We start from the raw sequence: 8694 nt of genomic DNA, 5'->3' as shown, positions 1-8694 counted from the left end.
ACCATTTAGATTAATGAATGCACCTGTCACGTTTATGGACATGATGAACTGAGTTTTCCACTCCTACTTGGATCGGTCTGTGGTGGTCTTCACAGGTGATATATTGGTGTATTCTCATTCTAATAATGAACATGATGAGCACTTGAGAATGGTTCTGCAAGTTTTGTGAGAGAAACAATTGTATACAAAGCTGAGCAAGTATGAGTTTTGGCTTCGTGAGGTGGTTTTTCTTGGTCATGTCATTTTAGCTGAAGGTATTCGAGTTGATCTGAAGAAGGTTGAAGCGATTTTGGCTTGGAAGCCACCGAGAACTATTTTTAAGGTTAAAAGTTTCTTAGCATTAGCTGGTTATTACCGTCACTTTGTCGAGGGGTTTTTCAGCATTGCTGCTCCCTTGACAAAGTTGCCTTAAAAGAACACTGCCTTTGAGTGGACTAATGAGAGGCAGAAGTGTTTTGAGAAGCTGGAGTCGATTTTAACCAAAACGCCTATGTTGACATAGCTGGAATTTAGTAAGGAGTATGTCGTCTACATTGATGCTTCTTATATGGGTCTGGGTTGTATGCTGATGCAGGAAGGTAGGGTAGTTGCTTACGCGTTGGGGTAGTTGAGGCCACATGAGTGTAACTATCTGACTCATGATTTGGAGTTGGCTGCCATAGTCTTCGTGCTTAAGATTTGGCATCACTATCTGTACGGTGAGAGGTGTGTGATTTACACCGATCATAAGAGTCTTAAATATCTGCTAACCCAAAAAGAGTTGAACTTGAGACAAAGGTGCTGGATCAAGTTGCTAAAAGATAATAATTGTGTGATCGAGTACCATCCGGGAAAGGCAAACATGGTTGCAGATGCTCTGAGTTGCAAGTCTCTAGTTGATTTAAGGGTTATACTTACGAGGATGTCTATCTCTGAGGATGGGGGTTTGTTGGCTGAACTTCAGGTAAGGGCAGTTCTTTCGCAGCAGATTCGTGAGCGTTAGTCTCTTGATGAGAGTTTGGCCCATCGGATTTGTTAGGTTGAGTCAAGAGTTCAGAGAGATTTTGATTTCAACTCTAATGGCATTCTGTGTTTTCGATGTCGTATGTGCGTTCCAGAGGACGAGGATATGCGGCACTTGATTCTTACCAAAGCACATAGCAGTCCTTATGCTATGCATCCCGGTAGGAACAAGATGTATCAGGATCTTCGAGTTCTGTATTGGTGGCCTAGGTTGAATAAGGATATTGACGAATTTGTTGTAAGATGTTGGGTTTGTTAATTGGTGAAAGCTGAACATCAGTGTCCATCGAGTTTGCTTTAGCCTATTCAGATTCTGGAGTGGAAATGGGAGCAAATTACGATGGACTTTGTTTCAGGTTTGCCTTTGACTCCGACACATAAAGATTCAATCTGAGTGATTGTGGATAGATTTACGAAGTCTGCACATTTTCTGTTGATCCATTCAACTTTTCGTCTACATTAGTTAGCTGAGCTCTACATCTGAGGGATTGTTCGTCTTCATGGAGTTTTTGTTTTGATCATATCAGACCGAGATCTACAGTTTACTTTGAGATTCTGGAAGGTGTTGCAAATGATTAATTATATGCCATGATTGTATATTCCAATATAAATGTATGAAATGTTATATGCTAAATTGATGATTATATGCCATGATTAATTATGACTTTTGATGTATGGTTGAACATATGACATTGAACTATTATGGATTGATATTGTGACTAAAAATTTGTATTTGGTTGGTTTTGATTTAAGCATGATTTGGGTGCTAATTTACTCATCATTTTATTAACATTCACTGAGTTTTTTAAGCTCACACCCTCACATTCATGCAGATAACCGACGGGATTGAGGAGTTGAGGAACAGAGTAAGAGAGTTCCAAGAGATTAAGGCTCGTTAAAGATTTAGTTACACGTTTTAGAGATGTTAATTGGGCAATGTGGAACTTCTAGGACTTAGTTTAGTTTTGATTGTAATTGGACTTGGACATTGAACATTTTTAATTTTGGATCGTTTTATAATATCATATATGCATGTTTGAGTTTGATTATTGAATAATTTACGGTGTACTGTTTCTTGATAACATGGTGATTGATAACACAGTGTGTGAAGCATGATGTTTACACTAACCAATGTTTAAATGAAGCTTCCATGGAGTGGTTTACTAGCGACTAAGGTACGCCACTTGTTTGAATTAACTAGTGGGTGGTATGCATGAAATTGAATGTTTAATTCTATTTAATTGAGGATTAATTGATGTTAATAAATTCAATTAAAGGTGTATGAATATGTATGATATTTAATTGTAGCTAAATCGGGCTTAATTGGACATTAAAATACTCAAAATCAGGTTTAAAATCAAATTTTTCGCACAAAAAGACTGCAGTGGACTATATTGGGGGTTTGAAATTTGGTCTTTTTAAATTGATTCTCTAGTCTGTTTAAATTACAAAATAGTCATGTAACTTGATAGGTTTAATTGGAGCTTTAAATGATAAGGAAACTTGATAAACTTTAGGATTGGACTTGTAATTGATAAAATTTGTTAGAAATGCACTCAATTTAATATTCTGGCATAGTAACTGATAGTTTGAAATTGTTACGATTTAGTCATTAATGATAAAACTTAAATTAGACACAAAAAATAAACTCGAATTAAGCTAAAATTTTTAGGGCTTACATGAATTGACTAAAAGAGGGTTGGTATATGTTTAGATCTGAATTTGGTTTAGTTTAACCGTAGCTGGTAACATAACAAAAATGCCCTTAGGTTGAATTACTTATAAAAGCTTTAAAATTGGTTCACAAATTGCTGCCACATTAATGAATAGCTAATAAATGGATAAGATTGAGGTGTTATGAGGTCTGAGTGTGTCTTGGGAGGTCATTAGCCGAAGAGTGACTTAGGTGGCTAATGTAACATTTTAAATTCGAGCCAGACCATCCCGGTTGGGTTTAGGGTGCCACAAGTAAAGCCATGTCATACACAAGTCATGTACCCAACATATAGGCTATGGGTTCAATCATTTTAGAGCTTATGCCTCCACTTATATCAAAGCACATGAGTTGCATACGTATGGTCAGTGACTAACTTAGAGTTTAGGAAAATCACACCATGAACGTCACAAGTGAATTAATTCACAAACGAATTCAGAATTAATTCATCTTGGGTCCAGTCAAATGTATCATTCTACCAATGAATACTTCTATATCTCTACCCGTGGAGTCAACTACTCCAATAGCCAAGATAAGCCATCTCCCCAATTCGAATTGTAGAGGACATAATAATCCTTTTCAGTATTTGAATCAAATGCTCACTTCGATTCTTTTACGAGATTATGGACTTATTTAGATTTTCTACTGAAGTAAGTTGTCTTCCACACAATGTAAACATTCTTACAATGCCACTTATCTTCAGTTTGAACTTAGATAATCAATGAGCTAATATTTGCTTGTCATAATTTTGCTATTCGTGCAAAATATAAAAGACAGAAATACAAAAGACATAATAGTGAAATGTGAAATTAACTTTATTTATTTATTCATTGTTCAAATAAATAGAAAACAGTTACATGTTTACTACAATATGGGCACATTTCCCAATATGAAGTTGTAGCACTATTACATTGGATGTCAACATCACTTTATAGAAATTATCAAAAGCACATGCACTTTTGATGATTACTTCACCAATATCATTATTTACTATACACTTGAATTTAGTGAAATTCAAAAGCATACCTTGATTACAGAATTTACTAATACTCACAAGATCAGAGTTGAGATCATCTACAAGTAAAACATTATTAAATCAAGGCATACTCAGTATGTTTAGAGTTTATTTTCCAAGTATTTGACATTTCTTCCTGTTACCAATGGTCACCCTTCCTACTTGACAATCTTCAAACTCAATGAGGCAGGTCTTGTTACCTGTCATGTGTCATAGACAACCATCATCAAAGTACCAAATTCCACCAACAATTGATTTCAAGGAACAATGAGTGACCATCAAACATTTTGCTTCTTTCTTTATGCACACTTTCTTCTGCACTTTTTCAATAGTAGTGCCATAGGGAGTGGGCATTCTCTTTGGTACCATATTTCTCCATATCATATCATGGAGCATCTTAAAGCATCATAGTCTTATATGGCTTGAGGAACCACAATAGTGAAAAATCACCTCATAAGAGTGATCATTATTCTTGAATACCTTAATTACTATTGGCTTAAAGTAGTCACCAACTTTCTTCAACAACTTTACCTTTATTCACAAATCCTAAGCCTCACTTTCCTTGATCTCTTCTCCTAATTGTTAATATTTCATCGAGTTTGCTGTTATTAGTAGAGAAATTTTCAAGCATAAGCTTGGTTTGAATAAGTTCTTTTTTATCTTTGCCATGTTGCTTAATTCTTCTACAAGAAATTCTTCTTTAGTACCCACTAGTTTGATCAAAACAACATTCTCATCCTTTAATTGATTATTTTCCTAAGATAATTGAGTGTTAATCTCACACATCATTCTCTATTTACCTAGCATCACCTTATAGGTCTTAAAGAAGCCCTCATCAATCCCACTATTAACATCTTCATTAAAATCTTCATCTATTGTACTGGAAGAGAAAGTAATAAAGTTTTAATTATCCTCTTCAAAACTAGATCCACTAAAAGAGTCCTCATCACTCAAAGTTACACAAAGTGACTTCTTCTTCTTCTTCTGAGTGTAGGCACACTCGGATTGGATGTGACCATATCCTTGACACTCATAGAATTTTACACCCTTCTTGTCCTTTTCAGATTCTTTCTTGATCATAATTCCTTTTGATTTGGTTTTTGTAACATTGACATTGGCTTCAAACTTCTTGAACCTCCTTGCTTGCATCTTGATATCCTTGTTGAATTTCTAAGTAAATAAGGTTATTTGCTCCTAAAGGACTTCTATGGTAACATTTTGGGAAGTAGGCACTTCCTTATTTACTTGTAAAAAAATGTTTTTTTTTCTCCTTTGCCTCTACTTCATTTTGCTTTATCCATATTCATTTAAGATGTTTGTAGAACCAATAAGCTCATCTATGGCTAATCTTTTGAGATTCTTAGCCTCCTCAATTGTTGTGACCTTGATAAAGAACATCTCTAGGAGAGAACTTAATACATCTCTTGCAAGTTTGGTGTTTTTATACTAGTCTCCCAAGGTAAAAACCTGATTTGACAAGTCACATAATTTGACATAAAACATTAAAGTCAGCATTTGCATCTTTGATTGTTTAACGATTGAGGTGCATTCATGAGCAGTCTCCAATATATCTCAAGTTAATTTTACCACAGTGCATTTGGCAATTCTCTTAAATTCTTGTAGATCAACTTCACAAAATATTGCATGCAATTTTTTGTTGTTTGCATTAGCTAGTTTTTCTCCCTTTGTAGTCCGTTATGCCTTTGGCTTGACAATGCTACCACTTATAGTGTCCATCTTGATTGGCTTCTAACCAGTCAATATAGTTAGCCATGCCTTCTCATCAATAGACTTAATGCATGTCTTCATGCATGCTTTCCAATAAGTATAATTTCTAACCTCGAGCATAAAGGGGTCTTGATGTGGATGAAACTTATATAGTTTAATTCTAGCAACACCATAGATCTCCACTAGCTACTTTAAGTGGTAAGCTCTAATACCAATTGTTACCATGAAACTATTACTGAGAATCAAACTACACCAGTGAACTAGTGCCAAGAGAGTGGGAACTCCTTCACCACCAACTATGAAAAATAGTATACATAGAGAACATAAGGAAGTTGTTTACACAGTTCGATTTCCCTACATCTGTGGAGCCTAGCTCAGTGAGAAATATCCACTCTCTTCAATAATTACAACAAGTGAAAACAGAACAATGGTTTCAAGACCACAAATCCGATGAGTAAATTTAAATGGTGTTTACGAAATTTTATTAGGGTTGTATTAAAATTTCATTAAGAAATTTTAGTGTTTGCATGATTAATTAAGTAAAAAGGACTGATTTGTAAAAAGTGTAAAAGTTGAGTTCTCATAGTTAAAAGGGCTAAATGACTATGGAAATGGAAGTTAATGGACTTTACTGGTAATTATACCATTCATAAGGTTAGTGGATGTGCATGGCATGGTATTATTGCAATTTTGTTAGTTTTTAAAGGTTAATATGGTAATTAGGTAATTAAACTAAAATCAAAAGAAAAAAATAAGGTGTATCATCTTTTATTTTTTCACCTAAAAACCTATTTTGAAGAGAAAGAACACTATGGATGAATGCTTGGTTCGGTCAAGCTTTGTTTAATTGCATGGTGAGTTTCCAAGCCCCGAAGCTCCGTTTTTAATGATTTTTATGTTTTTGAGATCGTTGTGGCTTAATCTAGCTAGCCCGAGGATTAATTTGTAAAACTGTTAAAGATTAAGGGTTATGCCATGAAATTTCTTGAATGATTCTTGATGTTTAATGCTAGATTATGAATCTTTGTTGATAAATAAACAAGTTCTGTAAAGTGATTTTTTATGAAATTTGCATTTAAGGATCGATTTGTAAAAGTGGTAAAAAATCATGTTAAATTTATGAAATGATGGGTTATTTGGGTTGATATAGGTCCCTAATAAATTCGATTAGCTTGAATGAGGGATTAAAATGCTTAGATTTCAATTTATGAGATGAAGGACTAAATTGTAATAAGTTAAAATGTTAGGCGTAAAATTGTAATTTTGCATAAAATTTAATTTTGGATTAACTTGATGTTTAGAAGTACTCAATTGAATGAAACTATTGTTTTAGATCACGAGCGGGTTAATGATCGTGGAAAAGGAAAGATTTCGGAGTAGTTTCTATGCTTTGCGATTATTACAAATTAGTCTTGTAAGTTTGTTTTATATTTATTTTTAGTTGAATTAAATACCTTGTTAGTGATTTAAATCTTTAAATTCTATTATGGAATGATGTTTAAGTGTCAAATTATATTTTTATTCAGGCTTTGTGCCTAGCAGGCTTATTACCGGTGTAATAAAAGTTAACATCCTTTAGAAATTTGGTATTTGATAGCAAATGAGTTTACTTATTGAACTTACTAAGCTCCTTTGTGCTTATTAGTTTGATTAGGACTCTTGGAATCGTTGCTTTGATTGGATCAGCTCGGAAGCTCACATACTATCATTATGATCTTGGTAGTCATTTTGGTACTTGTTTGTAGTTGGTTAAAGTGGCATGTAATAGGAGAAGTCCTTGGTATTATGATGTTTTGGTGAATATGTGAATGTTAAAGTTGGTATGTTTATGCTTGTTGATAATGAATGGTAATGGATTTTTGATGCATGACTAGGTAAGTCCTTTTGGAACACTTTTTAATGGTAGATGTATAAAGCATCTTGGTACAAAGTGTTGAGTGAGAATGGTCAATTATGTTGTGTTTTTAAGCTTAATATGGAATAAGATATGATGCATGAATTTTTGGTAATTTTTGGCATATTTAAGTAAGTATTAGTTGTATATGTTTGAGGTGCTTTTGAGTGGCATATTGGTTGAATGTTAGACAAATGATTTAGCATGTTTTTAGCTGGTTTAAGGTCACTTTGATTAGGTCTTTTGGCTGGTAAATGGTTTACTTAGGTTCCAAGTAAGCTTGAATTAGTAAACTTGTTGTTTAAGGTTCATTTTGGGTCCACATGGCCTGAGACATTGGCGTGTGTCTCAACCGTGTGTGGGACATGGCCCGGCAACACAGCCGTGTGTCATCTGAGAGTTCCTTTGTATGTAAGTTAGTGAGTTACACGGCTTAGCACAGGCTTGGCACACAAGCATGTGACACGACCATTTGCGCCTAGTTCGAAGGTTACATGGCCTAAGACACATACGTTTGTCTCAGCCGTGTGAGGCATACGGCTCGAGACACTAGACACGGTAACCAGACGGCCGTGTGACCCTTTTGTCAATCTTTTTCCTGGACTTCCCAAATGATTTCAAATTGGTTCTAATTTGTTTCCAATGTATTTTTAAGACCTCGGCTGGATTTAGAGATGATATCTATATGTATGATTGATTAATGATATGTTTATGTTATTGAATGACATTAAGTTTGAATGTTTCGATAGCGGTAATGCTCCGTAACCCTAATTCGGCGACAGATATGAGTTAGGGGTGTTACTTATAGACTTTTTGTAGCTCAGCAAATAGAGTTTCAATTCAATTCAAAGTCTAATATCCAAAGGATTGACTTAGGTCATTCGATTCAATCCACTCTAATATATGATTTCCCCAAGTGATATGATATTTCATAATGGGCTAGATATCATCCATATAATTAGCATATCCCCATATAAGACGTTCAATAAATTGCCAATACTTCAAATATGGAAATTGTCTTCTCATAGTTTGGTGGCTAAGGAGTGGGCACCCTATTGGCACGAAATTGCCAGTGTCATATTTTTCAACAACTTCTAACAAGTAACATATAATATAACTAAACAAAATATAAGCATAAGCATAACCATAAGGTATAAAAATATATATATTCATTTATTAACCATGAACTAAACTAACCAACAATCACAATTAAACATTTTTATCAATGTAGCAAACTCATTATTTATTTAATATTCAATTCAGGAAAATATTTAATCTTTTTATTAATCTGAGCACATTTTAACCTTTCGTACACAAGGTGGACACTTAAGCTAGGTACAT

Source organism: Gossypium hirsutum, chromosome A08 (assembly GCF_007990345.1).
Source record: "Gossypium hirsutum isolate 1008001.06 chromosome A08, Gossypium_hirsutum_v2.1, whole genome shotgun sequence".
Taxonomy (NCBI): domain Eukaryota; kingdom Viridiplantae; phylum Streptophyta; class Magnoliopsida; order Malvales; family Malvaceae; genus Gossypium; species Gossypium hirsutum.
Note: the sequence above shows the minus strand (reverse complement) of the source record.